The 20,592-nt window shown below is 37.0% G+C and overlaps 1 long non-coding RNA gene across 2 annotated transcripts in view; it reads right to left on the bottom strand.

Moving 5' to 3' along the window:
- LOC118680249 (uncharacterized) overlaps positions 1 to 20,592 on the bottom strand; it is a 195,963-nt gene that overhangs the window by 8,694 nt on the left and 166,677 nt on the right. Inside the window, exon 4 of one of the 2 annotated variants that reach the window (XR_011396965.1) lies at positions 18,586 to 18,750. The exons of the other annotated variant lie outside the window; for it this stretch is intronic. This is a non-coding gene — a long non-coding RNA (uncharacterized lncRNA). The remainder of the gene's footprint in view (positions 1 to 18,585; positions 18,751 to 20,592) is intronic. 2 annotated transcript variants of the gene reach the window in all.

The following is a 20,592-nucleotide window of genomic DNA, read 5'->3' as shown; positions in this document are numbered from 1 at the left end:
CCTCCGCCCAGCGCAGTCAATAAATCAGCGCCCGAAATATCAAATATTGCAGCTCTTTTGTTTTCATTTCAAATTCTATGCGGCGCTTCTGTCTAGATATGTATGTATGCGTGTGCTTGGTGCAAATTTTCTATTGACCGCATAGTGAAAGCTTTTATTACCGCACATACAGATATGCGTGTATATATTTTCTGTTTCAAATGCCAAGCCGAACTGTGGACATGTTTATAAATCATGCATAATCACCTCTGTGCAACACTAAACTCAAATACACATACATATGTATATTCATATATACACAGAGATTTCCATACATATTTCTTGCTTAGTCGCGAATATTTTATGTCTCCTTTGTGTTCGGTTCAAATCGCAATCGCTGACCGACATAAAATTTATTACAAAGCGTAGCTATCAAATCCAAAATCTAAATATTCATCAGCGCTCTTCGGTGCTCATACGTGCTTTGGCATGCCACCGTTATAATGTTACATATTTACATGTAGGCATTTCAACAATTTCGGCTGCTGATAGCAACAGCCTTGGTGCTCGGCATTCGTAGGGAATATTTTTCTCACTCACTTTTAGTGCTTTGTTTGCGTTAGTTGACATTAACCGTACTTTATTCGCACTTTGAATTTCTTTGATGAATTTTGTTAATTTTTTTCAACAAATTAAAGAAAATCTGGTTTTGAAATTTTCAAATAATTAATTAATTTTAAATTAAAAATCCATTTTTCGTCTTTCAAAAGAACTGCACCGGCTTGGCTGCCAAGAAGGAATCAAACCAATTTTTAATACACTTTTCTGTCACAATCGAATGGAAGTCAGAAGGGGCAAGGTTTGACTAATAAAAATACCAAATAATTTTTAATCGATCTTGCAACATGAGGCCGAGCATTGTCATGATGAAAAATGATTGCCTCGTGTCTAGTCGCTAATTCTTTTAACGTGTTTATCTTTAATTCATATCATTATACGTTTCAAAATGGCTGCTTGAGTGACTTCCAAAGATTCTGTGTACTCTTTTAGTGTTTGACAACAAGCTTAATCGAATTATGCTTGCCGGTCTTCAACTTCAAACTCTTCCAAGCTAAAATCACCACTTTTAAATCGTACAAACCACCCTTGGGTCGTTCGCTCGGCTAGAAAATGTTGAACATAAACTTTCATCAAAATAACATGACTTTTGGCTGAGGTTTCTTCATATTAAAGTAATGAAGAAGGACTAAAAAAATTTAGCGTTGTTTGCATTTACATATACTGGGAAAAAGGCGCAACGACCGTAGTTTGCTAACACATTTTCGGAATAATTAAACAATAGAAAAATAATCCAGTTTCGCCCACTCTCGGCAAACCGCACGAATATTGCAATAGATATTAATTGATAAAAGCACTGATAAAGAATGGATATCCAGATAATTATATAGAAAATAGGCAATATGTCAGCATAACATCGTTCTCTTTAAGGTTTGTTTCATCTAGATGAGTAATGATGTTTCGTAATACCATAAATAAACTGTAAATAGTATACAAACCTTATCAAAATTACGACCGGTGTCTATTTGGCGCTCCTTGTCCCTACATTCGGCCGTGATGTGCGAGTACCACTTTTTTTGACTGTTTCGAATTTTTAAAAATAGTTAAAATTTAATAATGGAGATATGGTTTCAGGCATAGACAAATCTATAAAAAAGACTTTCTAAAAATTTCAGGTAAATCTCAGTCTAAAAGTAAGTCATGAAACGATATTTTGGATGGTTGTACTATGAACCCCGAAAATAATTTGAATTTAGACAAACGCTCTTGTAGACATATTCTTGAATAGTTCAACTTTGAAAATATATAAACAAATTTTATTTTCTAGACTAGAATATCCTCTTTAGTAATATTAATTTTCTTGTCTGCTGTTATCCTGGTTATGTGATCAGAGCATTTCTGAATGTCGAAAATCTTCACTTAACTCTTTCAGTATATATGTATATCAGGAACGCTGCTGAAGTTTGAGTCTATATACATAATTGCTGTTGATTCAAATTTCTTTGTATGATGGCTGCATTTTTTGCTAAGCGACTGCGAAAAGATTGCTGATTTCAGTACATAAACATTGAATAAGTTTTACATTTACGAACCAAATTAGTTGGTTACACATGTTTCGGAAACCTCAATTCAGTACAATACACAATACAAAGCTCAGAGAGTTACGTGCGTGGCAAAAGACAAGCGAAGCAAAACTGGTGAGATAAAAACATATGTTTAAGTATCGTCCACCAAAATATTTATGTTGCTTAAATAGACTCTAATAGACTAAGGAAATCGACTGTTAATAAAAAAGCTGTGTGTCACTTCGTATACCCGTAGTTCACTTTGAGTTGAAGTAGATATAGCTACAACTCGAGAGGGGGTTAGTACGCCTAAGCTCCTAAAGTATAAAAAAATAGTTGTAACCCGGGTTGTAACATGGATTTTGTGGAGCAAAATGCGCCATATTAAATTTTTTTTTATATAAAAAATGAAATATTTTATTCGAACTTTTTATTATTCCAAAGACACAAATTTTACAAAAATTTTGTGAAATTTTCAAAAGAAAATATTCCAAACTCGGCCCTAACTATGTTATTTCGTGCAAGCTCGGAAAAAACTGTCTCCGCGTGGACAGCAGAACTTTTTACAGGATCATATGAAGTAAAAATTAAAAATGCGTGTTTTAATTAAGACCATAAACCAGATATTAGACGTAGGAAAAAAAGTGAAAATAGTAATTTTAGCAGATGTTTTTACAAAAAAATGCTATTTTTTTAAATAATTGTAATTAAAAAATCCTTTTCAAGACCTCGTAAATTATATCTCGAAGAGCTGTGTTCATTAAAATCAGTTGAGTAGTACGTGAAAAATCTTGACAACCGTCTTTGAAAACACAGTGTCGAGAAAAAAGTTGTAAGTGACCTAATTGCTGACCTTACAGCTGTATCTTCAAAACTATTACTAAACTTCCTTTGGTACTTTTACATACTTCGATTGCATTCCGACATCAATATTCGTCTGTCAATCGAAATTATTTTTTCGTTTCTCATTTCCTGTTGTTGTCGATCTTTACTTTTTTAGTTTTTTTTTTATAAGTTCCATACCAGAAGCCTTAAAAGCCTCCAACCCCATGTACTGACAATAAAATGATTCCACCAACATGAGTGAAAAGCTTTGTGTGAAAATTAATGCTGTACATCTTAAGAAAGTCTTACCTCTCAAAGAATCGAAAAGGGCAAAGTAGGGAAACAGATCCACAAGAGCATTGAAATGAAGTGGAATATTATATTCTATTCCCTTAACTTAATATCGGTTAACAGGGCCATTAATCTACTGTTATTGGACATATTGGTAATTATCTTCTATTCTTCTTCTAATGATCCAACTCATAACCGTGTCTTGTTTAATGTTCCAGCGCGAAGTGGATTTCGGTAGGGACCGAATAGTGAACCGATTAAATTTGTTATTGGGGCAACTAAAAGTAAAAGTAAATAATCTCACTTAGAGCCTTTTAGAATTGGAATTTACTATAACAACACTACTAAATTGTTATTTTATTAAAAACCATGGGAAATGAAATAAGTAGCCCAAACAATTGCAGGCACAAAAGGCGCTGCATATGAATAAATAAAAATAGAAATCGGTCAAGGTGTGCCATTTCTAATAATAATTTGCCAAATACGCAGACGACACTTACATGACAACCACCATCACATACAACAACAACAACAATACAACCCGCTTGTTTTGGCACATCTTCGCCTGCTCAAGCGAGCACATCCATCTGCGTCCATCTGCCAGCGCTTTGTAGGCGCACCAAAAGCACAAAAATTCTATGTCCGTATTTTGAGGCATTCAGCAACGTGGCTGGCATGCGCCCAATCGCACACACACATACTTAGTACACACACGTGCACACTTAGTGAGGCGACAAACACCGGTGTGCAGTCGTTTATCCAATTAACGGCGCATTGTGGCAAGTGCGGTAATTAGACAAAACATAACTCATGTTAATATCGCAAGTTGTTGGTGAGCAAAAAAAAAAACACAAAAACAATGCATTACCACAACAAAAGAAATAAATAATTCAGCAAAAGTCTAAAAAATAATAATTTCTCAAAGCAAAGCGAATTGAGTGTGCGGCGCGCTTGAAAAGCAGCCAATGAAGCAAACATTGCAACAAAGGCATTAGAAGCAAGTGATACACATACACACACATATATATAAATTCATGTGAGTATATATTACATGAATGCATAATGAATGTGGCGAAATGGTTAGCAGCTAATTTAGTGACGCCGCCAACAACGCCACCGCCACCGACGCTTGCAACAAATCAACAATAAAATCAACGACAACAGCAAAAACAACAACGTGCACATATCACATGCACAAAAGAGCTGGCGAGCGCTATAATTCACCGGTTGACGTTGTGATTTGTGATAAATTTGAAAATGTTGCCACAAATCATAAACAATGTTAGCAAGTGCTCAAGTGTTGCAGCGGTGGTTGAATAAATTTTTGCGATAAACAAAAAAAAAAACAATATAAATGAAAACGTTGATAAAGTGTTTGTTTTCGCGAATTTGAACTATGCTAGTGCTACGTTCGATGTTTCAGTGATTTAGTTAGTATTTTAGTTACTTTATGGGTACAATTTTTTTATTATAAATTTAATGATAACTAACCAGAAGGTGGTCGACAGTTATTTTTTAAGCAGTAACTTTTTTTTTATAAATGATTAGCATCAATAAAATAAAATTTGTGGTTACATTATTTTAAGATAACGCCTATGTGGACCACTAATATTTATAAGATTTAGTATAAAAGGATTCATTATTTTTCCACCAAATGGCTTTAGTAATATGTATCTCTCATTGTATAATTGCGTTCAGGTCACATTATGTTATATGTCGTCAGAAAGATACTATTTCGTACTCAAAAAATTGTCAGACAGTTTTGTGAGTGCTTGACTCATAATTCTTTGCGCAGGCATCAAAGATGGAAACCAGCAAATATATACGCAATATTTTACAGTTTTTTTACTATAAAGCTGATTGTGCAAGCCAGGTGGCTTAAATGTGAATAATGTTTAAAGTTTCGATACTAACAACCAGACACGCGCAATTTTAGATTCGTCGATTTCGTTCCGGTAATTTTGACGTCAGCGTGGTGCATGCTCTAGAAAGCCAATTATCGAAAATAACGATAAAATAGTTTAAATAGTCGAGTTCGACCATCATATAAGCACTGCTTCGATTGCGGAACTCAATATTGCACAAAAAGTCGTTTAAAACCTTTTAAATATTATATTCCTCTGCTTTTTTTCCACCAATGACAGTCAACACATCGCTATCCCTTAAAATAATTTTGCCAAGAATTTCTGTTAAAAAAGAAATAACCCTGATCTATAAAAAAATCGAAAAAATTACAAGGTCGTACTCACACTATCATAAAGTTCAGCAATTATGTCTTTTTTATGACTATTTGAGGACTAAACACTAGGGCACATTTGCCAAAAACAAAGGTTTAAATATTTGGTGAATGAGTCCAAAACGATTTGACCACCGATCCCAATCCCGATTTTCACAAGAAAATATTGTTCAGCGACGAAGTTCACTTTTGTTTGCATGAGTACGTTAATAAACAAAATTGTCGCATTTGGAATGATGATAATCTACAAGCCATTGTTTAGACATCCTCAAAAAGTCATTGTTTGGTGTTCTCTAAGTGCAGAGAGAATCATTATTGGTCCATTTTGCTTCAAAAAATGAAGCCGGCTCCATGTTAGAGTCAATGGAGAACACTATAGAGCCTTGATTAATGACTTTTTCATGCCTGAATTGAAAGCTGTTGCTGTTGACGTCGCTATATACCATACAGCCAACGAAACAATCAATATTATTGAAGGAAACGTTTGATGAGCGCAATATCTCGCGTCGTGGGCCTGTGACGTGGCCTCCAAGATTGTGCGTTTAACATCGCTAGACCATTTTTTTGTGGCATTATGTGAAGTCGCTTGTCTACGCAGATAAACCCGAGACAATTGACGCCTTGGAAGAAAATATTCAGCGCGTTGTTGCTGACATACAGCCTAAATGGACGACGGTAAACCCTACAACACTTTCTCTAAAAAACAAAAAAAAACTGGGTTTGCTTTGCCAGAATCAAATGAAAATCATTAAGAACAACGAACTGCTTCATGTCCGTTTCAAGTTTCCGGCTCTTTCTACTCACAAGTGGGGGTACGAAGAGATGTTGGCCTTGGTGGTGGTTTGATCAAATGTATGAACCATGAAAACTTAAAGTACATTTGGTCGCACAACAGTGCTCCAAAATTAGGCTTTATCCACTAATTTGGTCCACAATCGATCCGATCGATATGAGAAGGAGGTTTTTTTCCATACTTAATTTTTTTCAATATTTTTAATTTGTTTGTTGTAGTTCTTGCGAGTACAGTGTTTTTTCGAAATTAAATAATTTTAAAATTCCATGAAAAGGCATTATTTAAAATTGCTAAAAGTGGAATTTCTAAGTGAGTTTTGTATAAATTGTTTTCGAAGCGCTTAAGTTTATATCTTGTAGGACGTGGATAGCTAGTTGGTCATTTTGAAGTACTACAGATTCAAGTATTCAAAAGAAGTAAGAAAAGAAGAAACCGTTTGGACATTCGGCAATGTAAAACGGATTAGATTTGGATAATGGAATTTGTGAAAGCTCTATCAAATTATGAGATTTTAACATGATAGACTATCTAAAAATAGACTAACGACTAAATGCAAATTTGGTTGGACTAAGTGAAGTTAGATGGAATGGATGGAATATCTACAAGTAGTTTCATTAAGATATCTTACAAAGCTTCTAACATTTTCTGTAAAATGTCAGATACAGGTACAGAAGCCCCTATATTTGGTATATACAGGTTCGATGAGATCGATTTCTACAATTTTTAGATGTGCCGAATTGTTACTAAGCTAGAACTCAACTAAAATTGGGTGTCAAATTAACTTTAAACATTTTTAATTCCGCTGCATGTAGCCTGCAAATATTATCCTTATAGCTAAATTCATAGCTGCTGACCTTTTTCGTTAGAGTGTATAAGTATTAGGTTATGTATACTATGTGCAGTCCTTTTTGAAGCCATGAAAACAGAACTCCTGTTTTCAATCTTATAAGTCAGCAAAGCGCCTTGTGGCCAGTACAAATTTGCTCAGACGTTTCATTTCTATTCCCATTAGTTCGGTGGTGGGTGTGAGCTTCTAACTGTTTAAACCTTGACCTCAAAAACGCGGAATGGACGCCGCTAAGGCAATGGCCTCGTTAAACTCCCACATCGAGTGAGAGGCAGGCCTTACGAAAGAAAAAGAGCTCACTGGATCTCTTATCAATCTTGGGCCTAAAGGCTCTTGCGACAGCACACAAACCGATGGTGGCCCAGCGCTGATCAAGCTGCTACGAAGCCCAGCTTTACAATAGTAGATATAAACATTCGTTTTAAGAAAATCGTACATTTTTCTTCTGTTGAGCTATTCCACAAAAAATTTAATATAATTAAATACCTACACTTCAACATACATGCAGTGGGTACAAAAAATGGTAGGTCTGGTAGGAAACTGTCCAAAACAAAGAAAAAATTTCAGTGTAATTTTTTATTCATTATTACCAAATAAATTTCAAATGCAAAGCGATTCATAATAAATTTGTCATTTGTCGTTCGCTTTGTGTCATTCGCAACAGCTGTCAGTCAGTCAGTGGGCTGTCCGCTACGGATTACGACACGCTGTCAAAACAAAGCATTCACTTTGCACACTAAATGCTCCAGCAACAATGTGTGAATGTACTGTTAAGTATTTAACGTTTATTACTCGTAACATTCGGTAAATTAAAATCAAATCAGCAGAGCGAATAAATGCCACAAATAAATTTGTACACACAACTGACAAATTGCCAACAGCAACGCATACACATACACCGCGACAAGTAAACTGTTTGACTATGCTAGATGTGCGAGCGAGCGAGGGGTTTCCCTGCTTACCGGGAACATAGGCCAGCGACACGCATCGACACTTTCGTTACACCGTAAAGTCTCACCGTACCTCTCCAACACCTAACCAACACACCATCGTACCCCCTTGTGCAATGAACGCATGCAAAACGTGCATGCCGACGAGTGCACGAAGCGTTTGCAGTGTGTAAGCGGACACCCTTTCGCGGCTCACTCGCATTCGTTCCCCTCAATAAAAAGCTGGTCACTGTGTCGCCGCTGCCGTCTAAACGGTGTTGTCATAGGCTCGCATACGTAATCGACTCATTAACCGATTCGCACTTTAATTGACCAAATTATACGAATTATGTAATTAGCTGCCGTCATCGTTGGCGCGTTCGTGTGTCGCCGCCGAGCGGATATTGCTGACATACGCAATGCCAGCCAACTTGGGCATAGTCGAAAGTATATATCTATGTATATACTCGAGTACTTAACATTTTTGCAGCGCGCAGAGCGGAGTGTAGATGTGTTTTGGTCAAGCGAATGTGAATTTTGGAAACGTGCTTTGACCAGGAATGTTTGATATTTCTATTAAGTGCCGTTAATAACCGCTGTGCTGCGCCACTAGCAATTATATAAATATTTCCTACTAACATTGGTGGTTAGCGCGGTTGAATGCGTTTTGTGCTTGACCGCCTGACTGTTTGATTTATGTTCGAAACCCGCATAAAAAATATCTAAAGTTTATGCTTAATATCTGAAATATTGTTCGTATGGAAGCTGATTGATTTATTGCATGAATTATTATTGAAAATCTTACACGAGCGATATATATGTATTAATAATCAATTAAATAGAACAACAACAAAAATTAATGAAGTAGCCAATATTTTGGCTTTATTTTCAAATTCTAAATTGACATTTAGAGCTTGAATAGAATCTCACAAATATGACGATCGTGAGTAGGTCTTATGAATACCATTCGGTCGAAAAAAATGATTCATTACATCTTCCAGCAATACAGGACTTTATTCATATATATCATTGACTTTACGTATATTCACAAAAAGTTGTAAAACTTTGTTAAATCATATGACTAATAAGGCAGATTGACTAGCAAATTCCTTGATATTGCCCAGACACCATAACATCATTTGAAAAAAGTGATACTTTTACTCGCCAACCATGATTCTTGGAACCATTTATCATTTCAATTACATCAGACAATAATTTGTCCTAAATGCGCAATAGTCTGAATAATCGCTTCTGGCTTATTCCCAATTGCAGCGTACCACCTCCAAATGACTTGACTGTAAGTTTACAGATGTAAGTTTTCAGTTAGTTTTGAATATAAATATCGATTATTTAAAAATTAAATTCAAAAAGTATAAAAATTGTTTCCAGACTTAAGCTGTTGGCAACCGTAATTTAGTTCAGAACCCACTACTGTCGTAATGAGCAAAACCATTTACTTTTAGAGTCAATAAACAACATTTTCACGTATTTTAATTAAAAAATTTATTATCGATTTTATTATAAACTCTCGAACTAATACAAGCATAGCGACACAATTTTCCATACACTTGTCATAAGCCTCTGCTGAGATGGTCTTCAGTGCCTTCAGCGAATATATATATTTTTTCTTTGTTTTGCTACATTTCTGAAACGCCATTCGATAGACTTTTGGGCAGCTTTGACGTCATATTCTTAAACCCACGTCTCGTCAAAATGCGTTTGATGAATGTAGGGAGCTCAGCCTCTACGTGATGTCATTTTTGCAAAAGATTTGGTATTTTAGTACGAGTATAGCATTGACTGAAAACATTAACCAATACCCAAAACATTAACCAAAATATATTTAGTCGATCCATAAGAGATATTAGGAACCTATGCTATCTCTCTGATGCCAACATGACGCCTTTCAAGCTTTGTTTCTTTAATTATTCCGATGTTATTTTCATTAACAGAGGTGGATGAACGACTTGCATGAGACAAGTTTTCAACGACTCCGCAATATACTTCTAAGACATTTTGATTCATACCGTAGTCGCGATTCCATTGGAAACACGCAATTTAATCTACGAGATAATATGAGATTGTACATTGAGATGTAGATGTATGTATGTATTTATATTTCAGTAAAATCGACTACTAGGAAACGTACCCAAGTCGATGCTTCCAACTTTCAACAAGTAGAAATTCTAAGAAATTGAAAATACTCCCCTACGCATAACGCTTTCTTGACTGTTTCTATGTTGGATATTAAAATTTGATTTCATATTTTTTTAAAAAAAGTAACTTAGATAAATGTAGAGCGGAGTCTTTTTATATCAGTTCTGAAGTGTGTAGTCTCCATTCAACATAGTCATTAGCGTTGACTTCACAGCCGTTATTTCTTATAAGAATGCTTATGAGATACAATATGGAGATTAGAGATGTGACAAGAAGAATCGATAGTAAATTATAAGGACAATGGTAGATTCTTGCAGCAGAGTGGTGCGTATAGCATTTTAAGGTGAAAATAAACTGTCTAACGTAATCTGATAAACGATAAATACTGACATAATCATATGATGAATTATCGATTATTTCTAAAAATGAGAAAGCAGATACCCATGTGAATATAATATTTATACAAATGATTTATTTCAAAAAGCATGATCTAAAAACAACTAGGTCTGAAGCACATGTCTTGACATAGGCTACATCCACAGCTGGCTAGATGGCGCTAGGTTGTGATTATTTAAAACCTCAGATATCTGAGGCAATTTTTACTAAATTCTAAACTATTTCATAGCTAGGTTTGTTTTATGATGTTTACCAGCATTTCTTAACGACTTCCTGTAAAAAAAATAGAGAAAGTTTAAGAAGTTATTTTAAAGCAGTAAAACCAATAGTTGTTTCATTCCAACAACTCGAACTTGCAATGTTAGAATTTATAAAATTTTCTAATGTATTGTTCAACGCTGCTTATGTTCGGAATTCGATATTGCTATATATATTTTCAAGTATACATTGTGAAAAGCTCGTCTATGAAAGTAAATAATAATAAAATAAAAATTAATAAAAGAATCCCCAATTAGAGCATTTGAGATCGAGCATTGTCCAGCGCTGACAGGGCTCAAATAATCAAACTATAAGATGTGAAAGCATACCTTTATATTTAAGTTCAAAAAAGTATTGTATATCATCACGTACACCCTCGACTGCTCGAACATTTTTTTTAAATATGCCCAGCGTATAATATATAATATACTGCACCGTTGGTCGCTTGGGTCAATTTATCTGTCGATTTGAAAAATTCACCACATTTCTCAATGAATCGGTTCAGGCCACTTTGTCAAACGCGCAATTCCGCATGCCACCACATGCAAGCCAATAATCATATAACAGCAAACAAATAACAATGCGAACAACAATAACAACAACAACAAAAGCCACAGCAACAAGTACCGAGCAATGAAAATGAGCCAATAAAGTGAAAGAGAAACAATCATTGACAACAAGCAACATGCAATGTGGCAGGAAACGCAAACGTGTTGCACACAATGAGCACAACGCGAACGCGTACTCGTTCGATTAATTTAGCAGCGGTCAAATTGTGGTGGCGCATTACAGCATCAAAGCGGCGAAACCGCCAACTAACCAAACAACTAGCTATTGATACAGACGCGACCAGTAGTTGTTTGCAACAATAATGCGCGCGCCGCACAATGCTGAATGGACGCGCAGCGCATCATTTTCCAATTGAAATTGCAATTTGTTGAAACTATTTGCCACGCATCTCAAAATTCGAACGCGGCAGCCACCGTTGATGTTACCGCCGGCTATTAAATGCTGCGCGCATTGTCGTTGGTGGCAGCGTTGGTACCGTGGTGAATGGTGATGATGATGTTAGCATTGCACATGGCGATGCGCCTAATGTCGACAAGTTCTACGCGAGCAACAACAACAACGCGCCGCGATTGCATAGGGTGCCGCTGCCAACGCGGCTAATAAACAAGCGACGCATGTGCACTCGTAGGCTGTGGGTAGGTAGTGATTGCAAATCGATTGATGCCCGTTCATCAGCGTAGATAACGCATCGAGGCGGCGCGTTTTAATGGCGTTGGTGGTGGCGGTGTGTCGGCGGACATAATAATGACGCGACTGGAAGTGGCATCTGCGGCATTGGCATTGGCCTCTGTGGCATTGCTGGCGGCAGCAGTAGTCGCCAATTGCACAAACAAACGCGCTATTGCCACTGTGCGCGGCCACATCCTTTGTCGACAATGGCACAGTTGCGTGGTTGCGGTGGCGCAACGGTGCACTTCTGGTGGCGATGATGCGGCCAATGCCAATCAATTCAATAGCGTTGATAGTTGGCGCATTGCTCCACTGTTGATTGCAGCCGACGGCATTGAGCGCATTGAATGACGAATGCTTATGACGATAATGAGACGCGCGTATGCGCGCACAAATATTTCTACACAGTCAGCCAGCCGCGCGCGCCACCAACCGATGAGGCGACATTGTGACGAGCTACTGTAAGAGCTGCAGCAGCAGCTCAAGGCAATTGTGCGCTGCGCGGTAGTGACATCAATGCTTTTGTTTTGCTTGAATGCTTGCATGGCTGAAAGGCGGAAATTAGCACCTGAGCAGATTAAATTCTTGTAAATCATTATTATTGCTCGCCTTTTTTTGTGGATTTTGTTAAAGCCGCTACACTCCTTCATCCGTTGCATGCAGTGCTTTGCTGTGCGACCATTGTGCTGATTGCTTTTGTGTTGTTGCACTGCTTTCGCAGATTACCCACTCATCCGCTGGCAGTTAATCTCGCGTTGAGCCGTGTCGACGACGTGCCTTTGCCACCGTTAATAGAGCAATATCGCCGCATAACTCAATAGCTCTTGTTGCAGCTGTGCGCGAAGGTAAAATCAACAGCAATGCCAACAACACAACCATACACACGCATGTAAGTCTTGTGTGTTTCCACCAGCTCGTCCTGGAATTGGTTCATCGTTGGGTAATCAGCGGCAATTGATCATCCGTTGGCCGTGGGCATGTTGCAGGTAATGCCACTGCAGGGTTGAAATTTATATTCTCATGTGTGCGCAGGTGTTTGTGTGCGTGTGTGTGAGGTTATGTGCCACAGTGAGTTAATACAAAAACGTTGTTTCGCTGTGGACGCAATCAGTGGCACATTAACGCTCTCATCAATATCATTGCATGCCCCAGATGCGCACACAGTGGCAATTGTTGTTGGCTGTAATTATATTATTAGTGACTTCTGCAAGTGGAGTAATGAAGTAACTGTTTATGGCGTAGTTTTTAACTTTTATCCATTTTTTGTTGCTTACTACGAGTATATTTTAAGGACCCATATATTACTAGATCATATTTTATGTTACGGAGTTAATTTACTAAGCCATTGACTAAAATGGTTTCGTATTCTATTCGACTACCAATCGAACATTTTATTATCATTTCATAATTAGCTCATGGTGGGAGTGAACGCATTTTGTCTCTAGCCTCCACTTGGTCACATATACCGTAGCACATATCTCCTCTATATACATATATCTAACCAGCCGTGCTCTTTTAGTTTTAAAGAAACTTAACATAATTTATATGAATTTATGATTGACCAGGAGATTTCTTGAATCATCGAGTAAGGAGATCTTTGATCCACTATTGGTTGAGAATATTAAGCGTATACGATACAGAATATAGAAAGATATGAAGCTTAGTATGACTTAGTTAATTGAGCACACTCAACTCTTTTATACTGTTACCAAATTTTGCAAAGCTCTGTAAGTCCGTTTGTGAAAAAAACAATACTTTGCGGTAAAACTATATAGAGTTCGCTAGGCCACCGCTAGGCTGCTTTATGTATCTGAATATCGTGAATATCGCTCATATATTGTACCTGTACCATCTGATCAATTTAATACGGACTGGAACAAAAAAAAAAATCAGTCAGGTCGAAGTAACTGAAACGAACGCGAATTTTTATCTGGCAAGGATGGTCAACTCGGCCACATACCCCGACTAATTACTTCAGGAATGTTTTCTGCCGATACAACAACAACAAATGTTTCCATATTATCTGTCTTATGCTAACACAACGTTTTTCAAGCACTTTTTTTAAATAATTTTTTCGATGTTATCGCCATTAATAGAATGGACGGCACGCCAGAGGCAAGTTTTTGATGACTTCACGACTTTTACTCAATACTTTGCGTCACTTAAATACTTGTGTTCGTGACAAAAAAAACTTCGGAAAAATTTTCAACCATTGACTGTTTCAATTTCAACCATGTTCAACTTCTTTTGTTTTTTCCAACAACCAACAAAAAGTGTAATTTTGGTTACTCAATCGAAAGGGCAAAATTTTAGATGCGAATTATAAAAAAGTTGGGACGAGAAATTTTTTTCTTCATTTGCAGCTTTTGTTTCGAATTTCAAAAGTGAAATTGTATACTTATGAACAGTTCAAATTGTTCCATGGGTCTCCAGTCTACGTTACCGCAAGGAGTCGAATTTACGCCTATTATAGTATGTACTTTATTTGATGCTATTAGCTTTGCCACTAATCTAGGGAGGAAGCAGCAGAGCTGGCATAAATGCCAAGTGATGAAAGCGGATATATTTATTAGATAGCGGCGAAGTTGGCCTTGTAATAAGTTATTGACAATGACGCGAAAATTTTCGAGATGCTTAAAAAGGGTAACGTCGAACTGTAGAGTTGCTGTAAATAATTCAGTTCTTTCGTATCGGCATCTAGCAATAAAGTAGTTCTATATTTACGTCTTGAACTAAGGTAATTTTCCAGCAGTAAACCAAATGACTCAACTCATATTTTTCATTAGTTCTCATCACATAATTCATTTTCGACTTTGAGTAGCCGTTTTCGAGTGCCAACACAGGAAGCCGCGTAAGAATTTCGCAACCTGGTAGTCATGCAATCAGCCAGCCAATCACACGGTAAGTGAACGCTAATATTCAACCAACAAAGCATACGTCACACTAGATTATACGGTGGCGGCGGTGGCATATTCATGGTTATAACTGCAATATTCTGCGATATTTTAGCTTAAGCTAAAGCTTTTGAAGTGAGTAATAGGCAAGTGGAGTTGGCGGCGTCGACTCGGCGCATGCGTAATCAACGGCAGAAGCGTAGTGCGCGCAGGTGTTACGCCATTAACGTTCGACACCTCTAGTGTCATGGACAATTTGGTGGCAGCAATGCGGATAGGCGCCGCTCGAGTATGTGAAGCGCAGACTCAAGCACAGACAACACACAAAATGCAGCGCATTGAGGTAATAAAGCGGGCGCTGTCATTGCGTTGGATGTACGAAGAGTAGAAAGAGTGGGGAGAGAGCGCGGTATGAGCAGCTGTCTAATTATGTGCAGACTTTACTAGCTATGCTGTGGAAACTGAAAATAATGCATCAAAATCAACACATGTACATATATTTATTGTGTACGCAATGCGCATGCGTGACTTTATAGCGTTGAATTTCAACATATTTTCCGGAATTATGCATATGTTAGCCATTCTGATTAACCAAAAGCGAAAATTCATTGCCACCGAGCTGCAAATTGCCACTTATGCAACTTGCAACGCGCTGCAGAAACAATCAATAGTCAAGAGTCTTCACAGCGCACATGCGCAACTGGCTGGTAGGCACTGCCACCAGAAATTCTTGGCAACGCTGAACTTTTGTCGCTCAATTTGCTACGCCTCAACACGTGAATTATGCGCCGTTTCCGAATGGGCTGTTTGCAACATTGTTGCTGTCATTAGCGCACATAACAGAAACAATGTTGCAGTTGCAATAACAACAAGCGAAAAGTTATACTTGAAAAAAAAAAAACCAATTGTGCGCGTAATAAAATCACATATAACAACAACAGCAGGTTGCAAGCAACAAGCAGCCAATACACCACCAGCGACGTGCCTACACGCCAATCAGTGTCGAGTTCAACTGAAAAGTTAATCGGAAATTCAAAAGCGCACTATTTGTTGCAGCGCTGATCGCTTTTTTCATTGCCTTCTGCTTCCATCAAAACATAACTGTTGCGCTTAACTAACAACAAGCGCGCACATACACAACCGTAAATACTTGTATACGCCAACTTGCCACTGTGTCGCCACCACAAGACGCTGTTACAGTTTTGTAGCTGATTGTGCAACAATTACACGCCACACATTGCTCGCCGCATGACTGCAAGTGGCGAATTATTGCGGAACGGAAGCACAGCCGGTGTTGCCAGCAGTAGCGGCCAGGCGGCGGTGCGGTGGCAAGCGACAAGCGGCTGCGCTCGCACATTAACGTTGCAAATTGGATTAATATGCATTGTATGCCACGGTTTATGTGCTTTATCACCTTTATCTGTGGCACGCTGGTGTGGCCGCTGTTGGCTAATCTCGCCAATGTGGCAGGCAGGCAGGCAGCAAGCAGGTGGGTACATTTGCTGCGCCAGTGTGTGAAAGCAAAATGCTGATTATATCCAGCTTGTTGGCTAATGGCGCGGCTGGAAGTAAAAGTGCGATTAAGATTTGTCTGATGTTGCACGTGTGTGATGAAAATAGTGTAGGAAATATGGCGAGTGAAAAATATTGTATTGCATTTAGTCACAGAGATATGAATATTAAAAAAAAAACGCTCAAATTTTAAAATTTATTTTGTATGTTGAAGTAGGAAATGTGATTATTTTATATGACCAAAATGTCTTTCTGAGCGTTAGAAAGTTATGAAACTCTCTATTTGAAGTTATTCGAAGAAAGCCCAGGATCTACGAAGCGTGAGCGCGCCATCTAACTTCTGCATCTGTTATATAGAGATAATAATCTTTGCAGCGATTTATCCTTACGGAAATTTTAAATTCTAGAAACTACTGAGCGCTATTAAGAGATTATATTCACTTGCAAGTTGGAAAAATGGCGCGGTTTTGTGAACATTTTTTTTGAAGAGTAAAAGAGTTTTTTTAATAAATAAATAAATGTACAAAACATAATTTTTGTAACAAATTTTTATTTACTTTAATAAACGGCGATTAATTTTTAAAAATTTAGGTTTCCCTTCTCTCTCTCTTTCTCTCTCTCTAGCAGCCAATTTCCAGGAGGGCTTTCGAAAAAAGGAGTCAGGTGCTGAACAAACCACTTCTGCTTAAAATTATCGGAAATCACAAACCCAAAACAAAAAAATTATGGTTATAAATGAAAGACAAGTCAAAATTTTGATTTTTGACAAAATGGTAGCTTCCCCAAAAAAAGTTCTTTTTGTGGCTTAAAAAATCGAAATTATTCGATCACTACCCGAAATCTATCAAATAAGGTTGTGTGACGATTTCAAGCCATAAGGTTCAGCCGTTTCGTAGAAATTTTCCCAAGCGCTTCAGTAAACATCGTTTCGAGAAAAAAGCGATTTGGTAGCCGATTTCGCTAAGTTTAAAAACTTTCACAAATACGCTCATATCTCCGAGACTTCCGGGATTAACTTAAAATTTTTGGAAAATATTCGAAAATAGTCGAATACATATATGAAAAAAAATAGGAGAAGCTTAAATATGTAATTCATTTCTATGGTTGACCAAAACTGTGATTTAGTCGGCTGCAATATGTTAACTACCCTGATATCTTATTATTAAACTGTATACATTTGAGCTCAACATTCCCTATATGAGTTCAGTATCCAATACGCGCTCTACTAGAGAATATTATTATTTCCTTTGCAATATGTCTGTCACGCTAACAGTCCTTTAGTCAACTGTTTAATCAGGCTAAGCTAGTACCTGATATAAACTGAGATGCTAAACAATATCAAGCTCAATGGCAGCGCTGCTAAATATTTGATCTGACATTATGCGGCAGTGTTGTTATTTATATATTTTGTAGAGGACAATTGTGTAAGTATATAAGGTATACAACTCTATTAACAGATCTTGTCAAGGGTAAAATTGGGTGAACCTGAAGGATATTTTGTTAAGTAGCGTACTATGATTTCCACCTTATTAACCATTCTAAGAAAAGAAGCATTTTGAGCCAGAATCAAAAATATTAAAATGTATAAATTTGCTTTATTCTACGACATATCTACCTTCGGAGAAATTTAAGCGAATTTTTCAATTATTCTGATTTCTGGATATACCGAATAGTGTAAAATATGCAGAATTTATAAAAAATCTAGATATTCAAACATTCGAATATAAATTTGAATATCAGTAACTAAAGGAACTTTGAAAATCAGGCACGACAATAGTTAATGGATTTTTGTAAATCCGCTTCGACTAATGTTGACTCCAGTCTCGCACTGTTTAGATGTTATTCATACCTACGCATAATCCGTATAAATATTCGAGTACTCGGATATGCATGTAGCCTCAGCATAAATACCATATATTTTGCGTATCTTCTGTGTTTAGTTTGAATATTTCATGCACCAATTCTGCTCTTCGTAAAAAATTGTATACGCATACAAACGTAAAATTTTCTCAACCACAGATATACTATAAATATGTACGTAAGTAATATGTTGATCCACAAAGCAATGTAACATTGTATACAGTTATTTAATTTACTTTTATTTACCTTTTATTGCTCACAATCCTTTAACTCGCCGTTTTCTTTCTTCAGTTGTCCGCTATGTGGCATTCTTTCCCACGCAACTACGTATGCGCCGCTCCAACGAACCCGCTCGCAAATGACCTGCGCTCAGCGCTCACCAGGGCATGTAGCGATTTATCTTTCGGTTGTCTGTTAATTTGACAAGAAATGAAAAAGGACTTTGTTGATAAGATGCAATAGGTTGGGAACTAGCGAATGGCGAGGACAACATTTTAATACTTTTTATATTCTTTTTTTTTTTGTTTACTTTAGACTGGCTGTTTTTATGCTTCGCTCTGTGAACGCCACACAAACTGTCAACGCCTACGATTACCGACATAAATTACTGCGCACGGTTATCGGACGCAATGCAATCATTGACATTTATGTGTATATGTGTGTAACTGCGTGAATCTTCATGAACTACCTGAATTTGTTGGGCGATTCTCGTGCTACTTGACAAGTGTTTTCTTGCAGCGAAATTCTCTTATTTTAAATAGGTTTGAGTTCAACGTAAATCGATGACATATTGCGTTTGCTTGCTTACAAAAAAAAAAAAAAAAGTAAACTGAAATTTATTCAAAGATATTTGATAAGCAGATTTTTATACTTTTGCAACATGTTGCATATAGTATAATAGTTTTGTTCACCTAACGGTTGTTTGTATTACCACAAAATAATCGAGATTGGTATGGAGTTATGTATATATAAATAATCGGGGTGAGGAGACAAGTTGAAAAGTGGGCGTGACCCTGCCCCCTATATGTTTAAATGTATAAAAACCACTAAAGCTAACTCAACCAAACTTACTGAGAAGAAGTCCTTTTGGAATTTCTTCATACACTGTAAAAATGGGTAAAATGAGATAATAACCAGGCTCACTTATCATATAATGGTTATGTTGAAAACCATTAAAAGTGCGATAACTCGCTGTAAGAATGCGTCATAAGAATTAGATTTCTCAACCATGATGGTAAGGAAATACTTTATAGCTGTATTTGTAAAAAAACTATGGGCGTAACACCGTCCGTCATCACCGATTTCAAACAACTTCGAAGTGTGAGGTTATCAAAGCATTCCTATTGTACCCTGTGAAAATGGGCGAAATCGGATGACAATTGATTCTTTCACTTTACATTATACAAATCAGAAATCAATGAAAATAGCAGAATCAAACTTTGTAGAAATAGTAGCTTTATGGTATTTCAGCATATAGTCGAAATCTATCATTTGTGCCACAAATGGATAAAATCGGTTCAATACTACCCTTAGCCCCCAAATGCCTAACAGTGTTTGTATTTTCGAAATTCTGATTCATTTTATACCGCATCAATCGGTCCATATGTAAGAAATAGTACAGTAATTTAGAAATAATCTCTTTCTAGTAACAATACATCCTCGTGCCTTAAATGGATGAGATCTTGGCGATACTTTTCCTAGTTTGATATAAAGTTTTGTCAACACCTGAAGTTGTTTAGCAGGCTTTGATCCTTGCAAGTTGCAAGAGTATGAAATGTTCGGTTACACCCGAACATAGCGCTTCCGTACTTGTTAAAGTGGCAACAGCAACTTATTGTTGACTTCATAGTATCATTAAACCTAACTTACTGTAGTGGTTCCATGAAAACTTTAAGTACCGACTTGCAACTGTTTCTAAAAAGTAAATGTCTCTTTCATAATTATAGTATGCTCTGAAAATCTATTGCTACGCCATTTCTTTACAACTTCTTTGCCGCTGTGCTTTAGAGTTACTTTCTATTAACCCCAGTTACAATGACAGTCGGGTCTACGTAATCAGATCTGACCCGGATTTTTGTTCGGCCAAGGAATGTCAACTCAACACCATTCATCAATGTGTTTGGCGGCATGTTTTACGAGTACAACAACAACATATTTCTGCTGACCAACTCATAAAGTTCATTTTACTAAACTCTGCGCTAAAGAATCGAGTTTATTGGAGCTAAGTGTGCCTTAATTTCTTCTGTATGTGGC

Source organism: Bactrocera oleae, chromosome 6, assembly GCF_042242935.1.
Source record: "Bactrocera oleae isolate idBacOlea1 chromosome 6, idBacOlea1, whole genome shotgun sequence".
Taxonomy (NCBI): domain Eukaryota; kingdom Metazoa; phylum Arthropoda; class Insecta; order Diptera; family Tephritidae; genus Bactrocera; species Bactrocera oleae.
Note: the sequence above shows the minus strand (reverse complement) of the source record. Positions and strands in the feature narration are given on the sequence as shown.